This window comes from Gymnoscopelus braueri (genome assembly GCF_963280865.1).
Source record: "Gymnoscopelus braueri genome assembly, chromosome: 12".
Classification (NCBI taxonomy): domain Eukaryota; kingdom Metazoa; phylum Chordata; class Actinopteri; order Myctophiformes; family Myctophidae; genus Gymnoscopelus; species Gymnoscopelus braueri.
In genome coordinates, this window is record NC_137614.1 from 40820488 (window position 1) to 40837987 (window position 17500).

At 41.7% G+C, this 17500-nt stretch overlaps 1 pseudogene across 1 annotated transcript in view; it reads left to right on the top strand.

Annotated features, from left to right (window-relative positions):
• LOC308097273 (rap1 GTPase-activating protein 1-like) overlaps positions 1-17500 on the top strand; it is a 70595-nt pseudogene that overhangs the window by 36574 nt on the left and 16521 nt on the right. The window contains exons 3-9 of the transcript XR_013935131.1: positions 3737-3830; positions 10810-10845; positions 12655-12702; positions 13675-13713; positions 14580-14771; positions 16473-16576; positions 17100-17178. The product of XR_013935131.1 is annotated as a rap1 GTPase-activating protein 1-like (transcript). The remainder of the gene's footprint in view (positions 1-3736; positions 3831-10809; positions 10846-12654; positions 12703-13674; positions 13714-14579; positions 14772-16472; positions 16577-17099; positions 17179-17500) is intronic.

Consider the following 17500-nt stretch of genomic DNA (forward strand, 5'->3'; position numbering starts at 1 on the left):
AGTGAAAAGTACAACAAAAGTATTGTATCAAAATGTACTTAAAGTACCAAAAATAAAAGTACTCATTATGCAGAATGTCCCATTTCAAGTTTTCAAATGTATAAAAATCTTTTGAAAATAGCAGATCTACAAGCTCACAATGCGTCATTGTGAGCTTGTAGATCGGCTATTTTCAAATGGTCGAAATGTATAGGGCTGAAGTGGTTAATGTATGTTTTGTAATAATAATCCACATCTACAAAGTAACTAGTAACTAAAGTTTTTAAATACATGTAGTGGAGTAAAAGTCCAATGTTTGGATCCAAGATGTAGTGGAATAGAAGTAAAAGTATTGAAAATCAGAAATACTCAAGTAAAGTACAAGTACCTCAAAATTGTACTTAGGTACAGTACTTAAGTAATTGTACTTAGTTACTTTCCACCACTGGGGGGGGCACAACCAGAGGGCGCCAGCGAAGAAAATAATTAAATTTTTTATTTCAATTCAGAATTTTAGCACGTCATTAAAACACATTTTAGCACGTCATAAAAAGAAAATCTAAAGCGTTCAAAAGAATTTAAATTGTGTTTTACTTTATTTGATCTGTTTTTCCAATTATAGCGAGAAACATGTCACCGCTATTTGTGCCATTTTCTTTGTCTTAGCATTTCACAAAGCTATGGGTATTTTGGGGGTCCTTGGCATGGAAAACTTTGGGAGCCCCTCCATAACTCTGTTCTGCTGATGGAATGGCTGGTAATAATGGGGGGGAGGTGTGATGTGTCTTGTTATTCATGCAGTGTGGCAGTCCGGGGTAAGAAAGATGGTGAATGTCATCCTCTGTTCCTATCATGCTGTCATTATTGTGTAGACACTCATGCATCATGCAGCATACACTGACATTCCAGACAGATGCATGTGCAGTCACACATGCACTCACTCATCTTGCATTCATGCATGCACACACATACACGCGCACGCACGCACACGCACGCATGCATTCACCCTCCCACCTCCATCCATGTGTGAGTGTGATAGTTCTAACGAATAGTGTGGAACAGCTGATGGCACGTACTTTTACTTTAATTTCCCTGCGGCACACACACTCGTAACACACGCACACGCACACGCACACGCACACTAGCACGTGCACAACTAAGTGGCACTAGTGTGAAAGTGTCATTAACAGTACTATGAAATGTACATATGAATATGTAAATAAAGAGAAGAAGAAGCTTCAGGCTCAGCTCAGTGTCTCCTTTTAAATCACTTCTGAAGGCTCACTTTTATCCAGGGCTTTCCATAATTACACATTTGGAATATATGTTTGATTCCCTTACATTTTCTTTAGCTCTCAGTGGACCTTATGTTTTATTGTTAATGATCTTATTTTGTTAAAAAAAAAGTAAAGCACTTTGTAACTTCATTGTGTTAGTCCTTTCTGAAGTCTGTATTATCATCATCATCTTCACCATCACCATTATGGTAAACTGGACTGCTTTTTCTTTAGATGACCTCTAGAAAACCATACATTTCTGGTCATGGTTGTAAGGTTTCTTTGTATGACTAAATGTTATGGCACACTGTACTGTACTGCAGTATATGACGCACACATCCAGCACTGCTCCTATTGCAGATATACTGTATATGAAGTACAAATATACTCAGCATGTTACTGTAGATGTGAAAATAACTTGACATTCCAAGCCACTGCCCCCATGTGAGGAATTACATACGATACGTAGAGCTTGTTTACATTCACTAATATAATGAAGTATTATACGACGGCAGGCGTGTATTAGTAGCCTTAGAGGCGAGAGGCGTGTCTACCATAGCTTGGGAGGACGAGACCGCCCGTTCAGAGTATGGGAAAGTATCCCCATTGGCTTAAAGGACAGCCAATGATCGAAAACAATATGTCGAGAAATGACTAGTGCTGAGTCTCTTTGTAGGCCCGCATTGCATGCTGGTAAAAACAATTAACTTAAGCTATCCATAAGTTTTATGTCTGTTGTCCTGACGGAGAGATGTCGGTGTCTGAACCACAATGAAGATAGCGATACATCTGGTGTTCAATCCGGTGTGTGGTCTGTTTCAAATAACTTTATTGACATTGTCAACCAGTAGGTGTCCTACCCGACACCAGGGTCTAAATGTCTCAATGGAACCACATCCAATCCATTTAATTAAGCACTCTCATTTCTCCCTGTCTTCTGTTACAAGACCCGGATTGTGGCTTTAATTGGAGCTACACATTTAAATTCACTAAGATACTGTTGACACTTAAACAGAGGTTGGTACTGAGTAATCATTTCCTGGAATTCATGTGTGGTTTGTTGGTACACTCCTTTTGAGTTGATCAATCCTTCCTACTGACTTTATGCTCAGAGCATGCTGTATAGGCCTACAATATGCCCTTAGAGCAGCAGACTTATCATATCTTTGCTGTCTGGTAGAAACCTTGTATCTCCATATTTTCATACTTTGTACATATCTTCATAAATTAATGCCCTACTTCATCTACAACAGTGTCACAGAAAAGTAGATTGTAGATTGCAGATTGCAGAGTTGCTCTTCATCTTATTGAAAGTTATTAACCAGCAGTTTGTTGTTCGTTTGTTCAGTACTGGTCTTGTTTTGCATTATTAATGAGCTGCGGGAATGTTTTTCCTTCGCACGTGACTTTCGGTGAGATACAGATGGAATAGATTAAAGCCCTGTTTTGTGAACTGGCCTGTTGAGCACCATCATCATTGTCAATGTCAATAGTGCTCTACATGCAGCGTTGGCATTGATTATTGAGGCTGCGTGGAGAGGAGAGTGCTGGCAGAGGCAGGGAACACATTGGCAGGAGCGATGCCCAGCAATCTCCCACCCACCACCCTGTAAAGGTCAATGAATGCTTTGTCAAATGACGTGTCACACTAGAGAGAAAACGTGGGTCACATAGGGTTGCCATATTTTCAAAAACCCAAAACGCTCGATTATTCGATTAACCTACATCAGCAAGATTAAGTCGGTTAGACGTTCTTCATGTCAGTTCCGATATATTTTCAGTTAATTTCCCAGCCGTACTCTCCAAGGTTCGAGAAGACAGATGTATTTAAATGGAACGGCAGTCGCGGGGAGCGTGTCCCTAGATCCCTAAAGTGTGTCTGACTAGAGGCACTTGAGCTTACTCCCAAGGTAATACTCTTTAATGGAACTGCCGACAGGCACAGAAGAGATGAGTTGACATTTCCTTTGAGAACGGTGTTGGCGTTTGTTTTCAGCAATGCTTTTAAGAATGTCATGAATTAATATCATTGGATGATATTGATGAATGCAACTTTACTTCTCGCCTCTTTGTTTGGCTGTTTGGCTCTAGTCATTGGTGACAGCGAGATTTTAGACTTAAAACTAATAAATCCATCTTGGGGGAGTCATTCCATTTTCACCTGGAGGAAACTGTCTATTCTGATTGATGGGTCCTGACAGAGGATACCAGGCACTGCAAATGAGATGGAACAGGTGTGTAGTGGTGTTATAGTGCAAGAGAAGGATGTCACACAAACTCGCTGAGGCTGTGTAAACTGAACTCATGTTTACAAAGCCTAAAAGGCAAACAAATGTCATTTGTATTTTGTATGTTCCAGTGTTCGATGCCAAAAATACAATTGTGTAATCGTCGGCAATGATTTCATGATGGTGAGTGACAGCCCTAGCGGAGTGCTTCCTTCAATCTGCCTGAATGTTCTCCTTTTTTTTTCATTCCAGGAAACAAGATGGGGCTGAGCCCCGCATCTCCACCACACTAGATCCACCGTGTGTCCAGCCCACGCTCCCGTTCAGCGTCTCACTTCTCCACAAGGTAGGAAGACCACCACACATGCTGCTGGCATACTGTAGGGTAGGGGGATGGGCTTGAACTTTGAACCAGGGCTTGGTCCGCTGTATGACCTTTCACCTCGTGATCTTTGTGAGCTGTCTCTATTCATCTGGTCTGTGCACCTTCTTACGTTGTGTGTGTGTGTGTCGACAAGATAACCTCAACCTGCTATTTTCTGCGAACGTTTTCCCCAGAATACGGATGCCGTGGATAATAGCTGTGTCGAACGACTCTGTGTAAAATCTGAATGTGTTGTTAGGTTTACCTATGCTAAAATGCTATTTTGTTTTCACTGCCAACAAAAATTCAAGTTCGTCGCTGTGGTTAGCAAATTTTGCCATATCTTTAAACCTGCCTCTAAAGCTGTTTAGTTCCACAAGCACTAAACCAGTGGTTCTCAACCTTTGGGTCGCGACTGGTCCCCACATGATTCTGGGGGGGAGCGGTCGTGGCCTGAAAAGGTTGAGTACCACTGCACTAAACTACCTGATGATCCTGAACCTCTTGTCTGTGAAAAAGGAAAGCTCATTTCCATAAAATGTCACATGTATTTTGGAAATTAAAAATCTTCAGTTCTACCTTTTGGCAGTTGTTATCATCTGAAGCGAGAGCCAGGATATTCTGCTAAGGGTATTTTTGGGACTTAGTTTTGTGTGGCAGTGTGACGCGTTGTGAGCTTTTTTAGTATTTTTGGTGCAAGACACCGGCGCAAAAACAAGTAAATCAGGCTTTAGGAAATGAAGAGAGGTGAGCTCAAAGTGCGTTATTATACTGTAGTTTTGTATTTTTCATTATCTCCACCAGGTGAGGAGGTGGAGATTATGTTTTCACGTGCGTGTGCGTGTGCGTGTGCGTGTGCGTGTGTGTGTGTGTGTGAGAGCGCAGTGTGGAAACCACACCCACTTAGGAAACCATTTGTGTACCATGTCATACCTACAGTAGTGGAAAAGTATGTATGGCGGATCATTGTATATTAAGGATCTTTGCTGACGTCATAGATTAGTGATAGCCAATATACCACTTTAGGTCAGATGGGTGGGCCGTGAACACTTTCAAGATTTTCAAGTGGGTCCTGATCCAGAAAAGGTTGAGAACCACTGCTCTACTGTATGTGAGGTAAAATATGTAATAAAAATAAATGTACTGTAAGAATAGGTTTTACAATACAAACGCAAGAAGGCAATTCAATTCACATGTAGACATTCCAGTCTCAGTGAAGCATAAATCTAAAGCTAAAGCTTTATGGTCCACACTACCCTTTAGTCCTGGTTGGTTGGTGGTGTAGATCTTTGGATGACATTCCACACACATTACCAGTCGAAAGGTAAATGTTCATGGCTTTATTCAAAAACGAATCCCAGATACTGACATAATTGTTATTCTGGTATGAGATCCAGCAAATTCCACTTACACCAGCACTGAAGCTACTGTATGTTTATTCTGCTGCTTAATTTTTTATAATCGATATGCAGCCAGTTGCATGTATGCAGTAGATTAGTCATCGGACATAAGCAAATATTTACATTACTACCGCAAGAGCCTGTCCTCAACACCCAAGTTAAACCCGACAAATATTTGAACTTTAACTGGTATTCGTTAATGACTACACTTTGATTGGGAGATGAAGAGCAAATGGATGAGATGAACAGATGCAGATGGATCGGTGAACAGAAAGAGCATTGAAGGATTAGAGGATGTACAGTATCACTTTAATCAGATCACTGATAAAACCAGGTCAATCTGCAATTAACCCCAACAGGTTCCGTGATCACTAAGTCAGAATACAGGGAATTAATATCAATATGTGTAAATACAGTATTATCCGAAACCGACATTTAGAACCAATAAACGACTTAATCTTGCTCATGTAGGGTAATCATCTGATTAAACACTTAACCCTGGATTATACTTCATTCTGCAATGGTGTCGTACAAAAATAGCAGATTTAGAACTTGTAGATCTTCTATTTTCACTGTTTAAAAAAATCGCTCATTAAGGGTGCGTTCGGAATTGCGCACCGGAGCACACTCGCCTCATAGTTTGTATTGGCCAGTGTGCTCAGTGCTTTATTTCCGAACGCACCCTAATTGTAATCGAGGGAAAAGTTTGAAATAATGGTGATATTTATTTGAAGTCATTGCCCAGCCCTAGCAGCAGCTAACAGACCCCCCCCCAACACACACACACGCACACGCACACGCACACACACACACTGTTCACACAAATCAACCATCATTATTCATAGTTAGCACACATCAAGCCAGCTCAAGCTCCAGCACGCATGACTCATCAACAAAATGTATTAGATTAACTACTGTAATTGTAACATTATTCCAGATGGAATTCTGAGCCTGTTTATCAAGAAGTAAAAAAATAGTACATTATTTGTAGACATGGCTATTGGTCATTTTCAATATACTACACTTATATTACCATATAAAAAAGGATGCTTTATACTGTACTATGTCACTGACATTAATGAGCTAGCTGTGACTAAGATAGATAAAGAGACAGACCTAATATAACCCATTAAGACCTGAGGCGATTCTTAATTTCTTTTTCGAAATCCTGAGTTTTTTTGAAAAAAATCGAAAACATTTGTTTTCAAGATTTTTCAAAAATAGCAGATCTACAAGCTCATAGCGTGGCAAAGAAATCTAAAGTGACACAGATGCGTTCCAGGTCTATAGGTGTAAGTATAATGTACAAGCTATCACCAGTGATATGAACATACAGTACATCTTTTTGTCATTGAAGATATACACGGTATGTAGTCTATTGACAGGATATGGATATGAGGCTATTATGTGTACACCATCAACCAGCCTGCACACAGATAATATAGTATGTACAGTAAATGGATCATTTACAGTCGATCAACAGCGACATCGTATAATGAACAATATACCATCAGTCAGTAGTAAAACATTTATACCTAAGCAGATCCTACGTTTTCAGACTGTGTTGGTGTGTGTGGAGGACAGAAGTTATTGCTCAGTTATTGTGCTTCTTTTGCTGAGGACAAACCTTACTCTTTTTGTTGTCAGTAAGGTCTTAATGAGGACATTCACTGCATCATCCCCCCATCCCCCACCTCTGTTCTGTTCACTTTCACAGTTTGATATTTCCTTCTTTCTAGAAGAACTTCTGCTTCTCTCCAAAAATGTGTCTGTCTCTCACCTCCCTCTGTCTGTCTGTCTGTCTGTCTGTCTGTCTGTCTGTCTGTCTGTCTGTCTGTCTGTCTGTCTGTCTGTCTGTCTGTCTCTCTCCCTCTCTCAGTGCCATTTATACAGTACAGTAAATCTGTTCTGTTCTATCTGCCAGTGTGTTACTGTATAAGCGTAGTGTGGTATGTCTGTGAAAGAGACGCAGACAGAGCGAGAGAGAGACAGAAAGGCATGAGATATAGAGAGAGTTACAGAGACAGAGACAGAGAAAGAGAGAGCGTTGTTTTGCTGTTCCCAGACTTTCCCCAAAGCCAGTCAGAGAGACACAGAGAGCAGTATTGTAGAGCTTCCAATGAGGGCAATTCAGCGTGAGATAAGAGACAAATAACCTGCACACATTACTGCTCCAACACTTGTTTAGCGGACAATGTTTAATCAGGTCAGCGTTTATTTTAACCACATGAACCCTAGCGTCCCTATTCTGGGGTGAACAATAGCCGATTTACAAGCTCACAAGGCGTTGTAACGCCTTGTGAGCTTGTAGATCGCCTATTTTCGGCGAAGTGATGGGAAAACGGAGGGGATCATGTACAGCCCAAGTATTGCATCAAGCATTGTCCATTAAACAAGGCTTGTACAGTTCATGTTCTTCAAATGTATATTCTACAGCACGGCACCTGCTAAGGGATGTGCATATATTCTTCTGATATGCAATGTAACCTGAGACACATGCCCGCTTACCTCACAGATAATCACAGAACAAACAGGCAGCACAGGGACCTCTGTGGTGTTTGATCTGATCCTCTGTCAGTCATGGACACAGCGACTGACAGGGGATGCAGTTCTACCATGGATGTGACGGTGGAACGCGTCCATCCGTCCAGAGCGGGACAGAGACACAGCTTTCGGTGTGCCGGTCTTGTACAGGACACCTGAACCTGCGCTGCTCACTCACTTTGAGCCTTTCTACCTGAGGGCACGTTTGTTTTTTTTGTTTTTTGGGGGGGCACGTTCCAGCTAAAAATGGCTCAAAGTCACCCCATCCAATGCCATTATCCAAGGGAGCATCGGAGAAAGACCAGGCATGTAAGTAGCATTTACAGTAGGGAATTAGTTGGAATCATGCTACGCAGACGCTTTGAAAACTTGCTCTTCAAATTGAGGTTGGAGTATTTGATGCTGTGCTATTACTTATTCAAATAAGTCTGTTGGGGGAATATCTGTAGTACTACTTATTGTATATCATACTACTGTACTATTTACAGTATAAATTAAATGGTACACTGTACCATTTAATGGTTCATCTAGCTGAGAGCAGCATGGCCTCTGGAGGCCGTGCTACTCCTTAAACCCAACAGGCTGGGGCTGTTATTCATTGAAGGAATATCTCATATTGTGAACAACAGCAAAGGTTTCAATGTGAAATTAAATAAATATCCATTACTAAAAATGAGTTACATAGTGCCCTTTAAAGCAGAAGACAAGTGGAACTATTCATACCTCCTCCGTCCGTAGGCTATACAGGACGATAACTTTATTTGTGGTGTATAATTATACAACAATTATACAACAATTGTCCCTTGTTCTGCATAAAAGGGTTCATCCTCCATGGATCATGAACATGCTCTCGGCAAGTTTCATGGTAATCCATTCATTAACTTTTGATATATCTTGAGTGAAAGTGAACATTTTGACCTAAGGATGGTCTCGAGTAACAAATAGTATTATTGTTTGGAAACAAAGCGCTAGACTGATCGACCGTCAGACATCTTAAGAGCCAAAACCCAACAATGTAACATACTGTGCGGTCATAATTCTGTGGTCGTTTGATATGGTTTGAGCATCAACGTTTTATGAATTCAAACTGTGTCCGGCCGGATCTCATGACACAATTAAGTGGCTAAAACAGCTTCTGGGATTAACACCATGTGACTTAACCTTTGTGCCTCTGGTTCCGTTCTACTCCCTGTGGCCAGCGTTGCTGAGAGCAGCCAGGGGGTGTTTGCCTTTAGGGTTTGAAACAGACTGTTGTTTGCACATGGCGGAGGACTTTACTCATAACCACACTGGAAGGCTAAGACAATATTGCTCTGTACACAAACTGTTGGACTGCGTCAGCCTTGACTGAAAGTTCCTTTCAGCCTGCATACCGCACCACTTTAGACTTGACGTTCCCATAGTTCCGTGGTCTTCTTTTGCCACTTCTCTGCCACTGATTACTAGCCAGTGAAATCGCCCTGCTGAATGTCAACCTTTTCAGCATGCAAATTAGCAGGATAATCTTCCGAGTGTGTAAACAAATCGCTGCGGCTGACTTGCCACAGAGCTACAGTAGATAGGAGCTGACATGTTTTGCCATGGCATGTCGGGTTGCTCACACATGACATGAAACGGCATGGAGAGTCAGCGGGGGGGAAGGGACAGAGATCATACAGGCTCTGAGTCAGGTGAAACGCTGCTTTACATAAATCACATTAATGTCGTTACTGTGTTTCGTGATACATTTATGAAACCATTTGCCATTTCCCTCCGCTTTCTCTTAACTGGTGTTAACTGGTGTTTAACAGGGGGTCTGGGCGCCAAATCTTTACGTGACAGGAACTTTTTGTTTTGTTTTTTACGTTAACCACTTGAACCCTACCATCCCTATTCTGGGGGGACTTTCGCGGAAAATAGCAGATCTACAAGCTCACAACACGTCACAGCGTGAAGCATTGTAAGCTTGTAGATCAGCTATTTTCGGCAAAGAGGTTTGGTGTAGAGGGGAAAAAAAGAGTGAACCAAGTATTGAGCGTTTAAGTTGTTAGATATCTGAAAATACACATTAACATGAATCCAGCATAATAGAAGAGATAACAAACAAACAAACATGAATTTACACAACACTGATAGTGCTGTCAAACAAGTCTATGAAGCTATGAAATCTTTGAAAAGGTTGAATCTGCAACACAATTTTATTCAGTATGTCCCTGCTTCATCAAGGGGACCCTGGCCTGAAAAACATTGAATACTCCTGGTTTAACTAGTGTTTTAACTAGTGTCTACTAGTGTTACCCTACTACTTATTCTGTACTTGTTCTCTACCCTTACCTGTATCTTTCTTTCATCCTTACTGCGGTGCTGGGTGCTATGGAAACTGAATTTCCTGCAGGATCAATAAAGGTCTATATACTGTTTATCTCATCGCCGTCGGGTGGAAACCTTTTACAGTATGTCCATAACCTTTTCAGGAAATGGAAAAAATAACCTGCGTTCCAATGGATTCCATGTAGTTATTATTATTAGTCACAAGCTCCTGTTAATGCTTTTCATTGGTTTAATATTTATACAACCCACAGACAGGCTAAGCACTTTAAACCGGCGTCCCTTATTTTGAGCATGCCAGCAAGTTTTAAAGAATGTACTCACATTTTCAAAACGGCAAAAATAGCCGATCTACAAACGCACAACGCGTGTTGTGAAGTTAAAACATTGCTTTAGAAGCTTTCTTTTAGGAGCAGTGATACTGCTGTGGTGGTGATAATGATGTGAAGGAAATGGAATTGAAACAGCTTCAGATTCCGACACACGATTTAGTCGAATTGAATTTGCCAACAACAGTTGTGTTGTGATGGAGTGAAAAAAAGTGTTACAATTTTTTTTTATTCATGGTGTTCCACAAAGCCTGTGTGAAAAGTGAGATCACACCACAGTCCTCGGATTCCCTCGCACTGAAACTGCAGAAGCAATCAACACAAACTCACCAACTCAACAAGTGTTAATGGCCACCTCATCTCGCTCTCCTCTCTTTCTAGACACCAGATTTATTTGCAATGATTGAGAAGATGCAGGTAAGGCGATATGCGTTTGCGATTCTCTTATTCTTAACATGGCTCAGTTGGCCCTTCTCGCCAAACCAGCCTCTTGACTAACCTGTCCGCCTCTTGACAAGCACAGCACAACACAACACAGCCTCAGACATTTTCTGATACAGCTTATCATCTAAACAGACATATTTTTTCTTTCCGGGTGCTACACTGCTACAGTATAAGAACCACATATTCACATTCAAGTCACATGAAAGCAGTCATTTGATGAAAGAGAAAATTATTTACACACTGCATGTTAATTATGTGCAAGAGAGCAAATATTAGCTCTATTGCTTCCACTGAGACCCTGTTGATGAATAATGATGTACAGGGTTTAGTCAATCATGGAAAGTCGTGGAATATTTTGGACTTGTCCAGGCCTGGAAAGGTTTGGAAAAGTCATGGAAATAAGTTTGATAAATATTTTAATGTCATACATAAAATTCATACAAATTTAGGCACTTAACGGGTGTTCTCTGAAATGCAGAAGAATGTCGCTTGTCATTGGTCTGGGTGGTTTGCATATAGTCCACAACACATTTAGTGTGTTTATATAATACTATAATTACTTAAAAATGAGTCCAAATTATTCCCAATCTGTTGTGCGTTGGTGGAATGGAACATGTTGGGGGGGGAAAAACTGGTTGTGTTAACCTACCTACACAGGAGACGATGACTGCAGTGTGAAATTAATTCAAAGACTCTGAAAGTGACGAGAAATTTGCCATTTGCAATGATTGTTCAGCTTCAGTGATGCGAGGAGAGAGCAAGACACAGTCCTTCAATACCAATTTCTCTCTCTCCAGTCTCCACACAGATGCACGCACACATGTCTGTCTGTCTGTCGGTGGTATAGCGGTGGTATAGCGATCCTTCGCACATCTGTAGTGCGGATGTTTGGAGGAGCCTTATACAGTATTTCAGAGAGAATGCGATCATATCTGAGATACCACGCTTATCTGTCACACTTAAATCCAGCCCTTGCTGCATTTCCATCTCTTTTCATGAAATGTTTGGTCATGAAAACTTGTAAAGTCTTAAAGTCAGTCATTCCTAAGTCAAAATGTGCATAAACAATGAGGGTTTCTCTTTTCCTGTACTATAAGGTGATACAGCTGTTAATGCCCTAAAATGTCTTGAATTTGAACGGTTAAGTCAGGAGGTTGCAATGAGACATGCCCATTTCTGCTTTTACACTATTTCAGATTGCATTTTGTTCACAGTAACCCTGCCTGCCATTTTCTCTCAATTTCTCTCTCTCCACACAGATGCATACACACACGCACACGCACACAAGCACGCACACACACACACCTCAGAACCTATGAGTATCTAGTATTTTAGGGATGCTGCTTCTGCACCACATCTTCTTGAATGACTCTCCAGGGTTTCATTAATTCAGTTTCACACTGACTACTCATTAACATCCTTTAACTGTCTGTCTGTCCTAATACTCTCCCTGCGTCGTCAGACTTTGCTCTGTTATCTGCTGATAATCCCGATGACTTATCTAACAATAATGAAACGGACTAACAGTTTCCTCTCTGTGCTTTTCTGATAAGTACAACTTGTTAGTTATGAATCGATGCTAATAAATAATTGAGTGTACAAATCCACAATCCAAGGAGATTTATGTTTGTGTGTGTTTGGAATGCAGACCTGATGGGTTACGCTGTGGTGGTGCATAAGAATGAGACAACGCTCTCTCCCTTTCTCTCTCTCTCTCTCTCTCTCTCTCTCTCTCTCTCTCTCTCTCTCTCTCTCTCTCTCTTTCACTTTCTTCTCTCCCAGGGCAACAGGATGGATGAGCAGAGATGTGCATTCCCTCCCATTCTCAAAGTAGGATTCTTCTTTCTTTAACACACACACACACACACACACACACACACACACACACACACACACACACACACACACACACACACACACACACCGTAACAAGATAACCCATGTTACCCTGTTACGCTCTCAATCTGGGAACACATCTGTGTCATTTTAGATTTTAGCTGCAACCATTATTTTATACTTTGGCTATTCAAAAATGCACACATTTTCAAGATTTTTCTAAAATAGCAGATCTACATGCTCATAGCGTGGCACTGTGAGCTTGTATATCTGCTATTTTTGAAAATTTTTGAAAATGTGTGCAAATCTTTTAATATAATGTTTTTTAAAGCAAACATTTCTAACTCAAATCTTTGCTTCTGGGGATTCTACAAATGTCTTCTAAATCCTAACAGTTATTTTTTTTTAAACTTATGTTGCTATAATATCAGTGGTTCTCAAACTTGTCTCAATGTGAAGGACCACCCAAAATGATATGTATTTGGCCGCGGACCCCCATCTCAATGAAGCTTGTATGAGCTTGTATATCTTTGAATAGCCAAAGAAATCTAAAATGACAGAGATGTGTTCCCGGATTGAATGGGTTAAATGTAGCCACTATCACAATGCTAGCAGAGCTTCAAGTTCATACTGTACATGCTATGAAGATATTTGAATGTAGCAGCCTTTAGACAACCTACCTACCTATAACCTAAACAGCTCATACGTTTATGTCAGAGGAGTGTTATTTTAAACTGCCTGTGCATCTTTTACCATTCAGCTTGTCCACTATCTTGGCATTTCTTTGTGATACGGAATGGAAATATTGATCTAAGTTAATGTCTTGTTAGTTGAATCATGGGTCATTTCAGAGTGCAATTATTCTGTAATTATTCTAAAGTAGCTTCCATTAATGTATAACAGGGCTTTGTGGGCACTTTAATGCTTTGATGAATCAAGTCATTTTTTCCTTTCTTTCTTCCTCAGACAGAGGAAGACTACATTCCTTACCCTAGTGTTCATGAGGTAAGCTTATTCATCACAGTAATACACGACACCAGTAGAACCTGTGCAATCAGAAATGTTTAGCCTCAATTTCACCCTCATTTTCATCTGTTGATGAAATCATGTATTCTCTCATAAAAGTCACCCTGCTCTGCTCACCTTATATGACTCAGTTCTATTAAGGGTTATAATAGCAGATCTAGGGGGCACGGTGGCGCAGTCGGTAGCGCTGTCGCCTCACAGCTAGAAGGTCCTGGGTTCAATTCCCGCCGGGGACGCTGTGGGCGCTGGGGGCGTGTTCTCTCCTCCGCGTCATCAGTGCCCATACCCTAGGTGGGGTTGGTGAAAGGGCCTTTCTGTGTGGAGTTTGCATGTTCTCCCCGTGTCTCCTAGGGTAGTTAATACCCTCACAAAAACATGCAGTAATCCTGGTCACTATACTGCCTCCCCCTGGTCAGCCAGGGCGCCTGATGGAGGGGAAAGGAACTGGTTGGAATAACGTGTTCCTTCCACGCGCTACGTCTAGCCAGGGAACCTCCCCCCTGTCGGGTGATAAGAAGCGGCCTGCTTGCTCCTCATGCATTGAAGGAGGCATGAGCTTCAGCTTGGGCTCTCCCTAGGCTGGCAGAGGGAGAGTAGCGCCCAGGATTACGTAGGCAATTGGCACTGGGTGAAAAAATATGGGTTACAAAATCGTGGGATAAAAATTATAAAAAAATAAAAAAAAAATAAAAAAAAATTAGCAGATCTACATGCTCACAATGCATCGCACTGTGACGGGTTGTGAGCTTCTAGACTGGCTATTTTCAGGGGCCGCACACAACTAAGTATAACTCGGGCTTTATTGCCACCCCGCCAACCTTTCAATGTTCTCTATACTGGGACAGGTGCTGGGCAGAACGACCCCGTTTCCTCTCATCCTCCTGCCCCAGTTCGGAGGCTACTGGATCGAGGGGATGAACCATGAACTGGGTAACACCACGGACCCCGAGCGTCTCCGCCCCCCCTCCCCCGGCACCCGCACCAAGCTGGAGAGCAACCCCACCGCTAAGCTCTACCGCAAACACTTCCTGGGCAAGGTCAGCCTCTGTCTGCAACACACCTTGTGGCTTTAACCACTTAAACCCTCTATTCTTACTGTAGTTAAGCATACCTGAGTTACAACTGTACTTGGACCACTTTTTTTCATCTACACCAAATCTCTTCGCCAAAAATATCCAATCTACAAGCTCACAGCGACACGTTGTGAGCTTGTAGATCTTTGGTGAATTTTCCCCCAGAATAAGTACTCAGTCTCACTTTGTATCACACCAACATTCTTGTTGTCCCTGACACCAACCTCCGCACCATGGGCGACCGGGCCTTCTGTCACACAGTCCCATGTCTGTGGAATGCCCTCCCAGACCACCTGAGAGCACCACAGTCCACTGATGCTTTTAAAAATGGACTAAAAACCTACCTTTTAAAAAAAGAATTTTTCTAATTTTTATGGACTTTGTTTGTTTTTCGTATTAAGTTTTAATTTCTAAATTTTGGCTCTTAGTTTAGCCTAGTTGGGTCTATTATAATTGTTTTGTTGCCTATGCTGTTTTTATACCTTGCTTTTAATTGTAGCACTCTGAGATTCGTAAGAATGTAAAGTGCGTTATAAATAAAATGTATTATTATTATTATTAAATTAATACTGGTAATAATATACAGTAAGATTGATTGATTGAATAATTTATTAAACAGAATGTAAACGGCACGAGGCACAGTCAGACATTTAGACTTAAAAGGATAACACAAAAAAATCCAGGGGACTTGTTCCCATTGTGGCCACCAGATCTTCGCGGGGAAATTCAGCGTCATAGCAGCAACGGCAGTAACATAGAGCTCACAGCTCAGCTTGAAGGTCATAGGCTTGTAGGTTGGCTATTTTCAGCGATATACGTATACATGTTTTGCAAATCAATTGCAATAACTGAATCCCAGCAGAGTTACCGGGACCAGCCTCGCCGTAACACTAAAGACTTAGTGCTTTGCCACCTGTTTGCACAGCAGCATCATAATGAGCAAATGGTCTTGCTGGTACAGTTGCAGGCAAGAGCTGTGAAGTACTTTTGTTCTTGGTGAAGAAGACTGCAGTATGTCTGATTAAACTCTAAACTTTAGAGACACGCCTACTGTGAATTGGCCATTGCCTCGTATTGCCTAAATAACTTACTGTATCTTAACTTTGCAAAATGTCCTTTTTGTCCGGATACCTGCATGTACGGTAGCAGAAAGGAGCTAAAAGATACATACATCAGACCGATATGGCAAAGTATGGGTGGCGCAGGGGTAAAGTACCTGCCCACCACCGCGAAGTGTAAGGTTTCCAATCCATCCGGTTTGGCCGAGCATCTATACGAGCATAATTGGGTTATTTTTGTCACTGCACGTACAGGCTCTCTGACTGGAATTCTGATTGGGAGGATTAGTATATAGAGGCCCTACGTCCTCCTGGTGGGGGCTCCTGACTGGCAGGTGAGCCAGTAGGGTACAACATCAGTGCAGGATTAATTGGCATAGCGAAAAAATTGGGAGAAAAAAAGGCTTAAAAATAATTGACTTATATGTAAAAGTCGATGCATCAAGGCTTTCGTTTTCATGTTCACTAGTGTGTGTGTGTGTGTGTGTGTGCATGTGTGTGTGTGTGTGTGCGTGTGCGTGCGTACGTGCACGTGCGTGCGTACGTGTGGGCATTCGTGCTGACATGTGAGTCGTACTGATATCATGTCCTTGCTCTGTACCATCAGGAGCACTTTAATTACTACTCAGTGGACAACATCCTGGGACATCTGATCTTCTCAATGAAGTACGACGTGATTGGTGACCAGGAACACCTCCGTCTACTGCTACGGTACCACCACACGTCACATGTTGCACAACGCTTAACCCCCGCCCCCCCCCCCCCCCCACACACACACACCCCCCTCTGCTTTAGATCTGCCGTCATCTGTCTTTAGCTCCATCTGTCTTCTTATCAATGTATCATGACAAAGATGCACATTACACATAGACAGTTTTTTTATAAGTGTCCGTTGTCTCCCTCCCTTGATGGAGAGGGTGTTTGATGCATTGATGTCTGAACTACAATAAAGATGGCTGCTGTGGATCTAGTGTCTAATCCGGTCCGCTGTCTGCTTCAAATAACTTTATTGACATTCAACCAGTAGGTGTCCTACCCGACACCAGGGTCTAAATGTCTCAATGGAAGAGCAGGGAGACCTCCTCCTACCACTGCATATGTACTGTCTACTAGTTATATTGTACTCTACCATACAGATTGGTTCAAATAACTAACGATTGTAGCTTTAACGGGGAAATGTTGCTTGGCATTATTTAACTTTGAAAGCGTGATGATTGCTTTGTCATTCCCTTAGGACCAAGTTGAAAACGTACCACGATGTCATCCCCATCTCCTGTCTGACTGAATTCCCCAATGTGGTTCAAATGGCCAAGGTGAGAGTTTGTGTAATTTAACGAAACTGCAATATTCATTGGCTCCTGGAGGCTTCATTTTTTCACGTACAAACTTTATTCCAACTGGGTTTGTGGATATTGTGTAGAAAGTTTCGCGCAGATTGCTCAAAGCCTCAGGAGGAGATAGAATTTGACTGTTTTTCATATCATTTCAAATGGCGGAAGATCTAAGGGTCAGAGAGGTCATAGGTCAAAGTGGCAAAGTCGTTTGTCATGAGGAGACACATACAGTACGCCAAACGGGGGCATAAGTTATACAGTACCTGTTCAAATTTAGCCTTTTTCAATTGATTGCCATAGC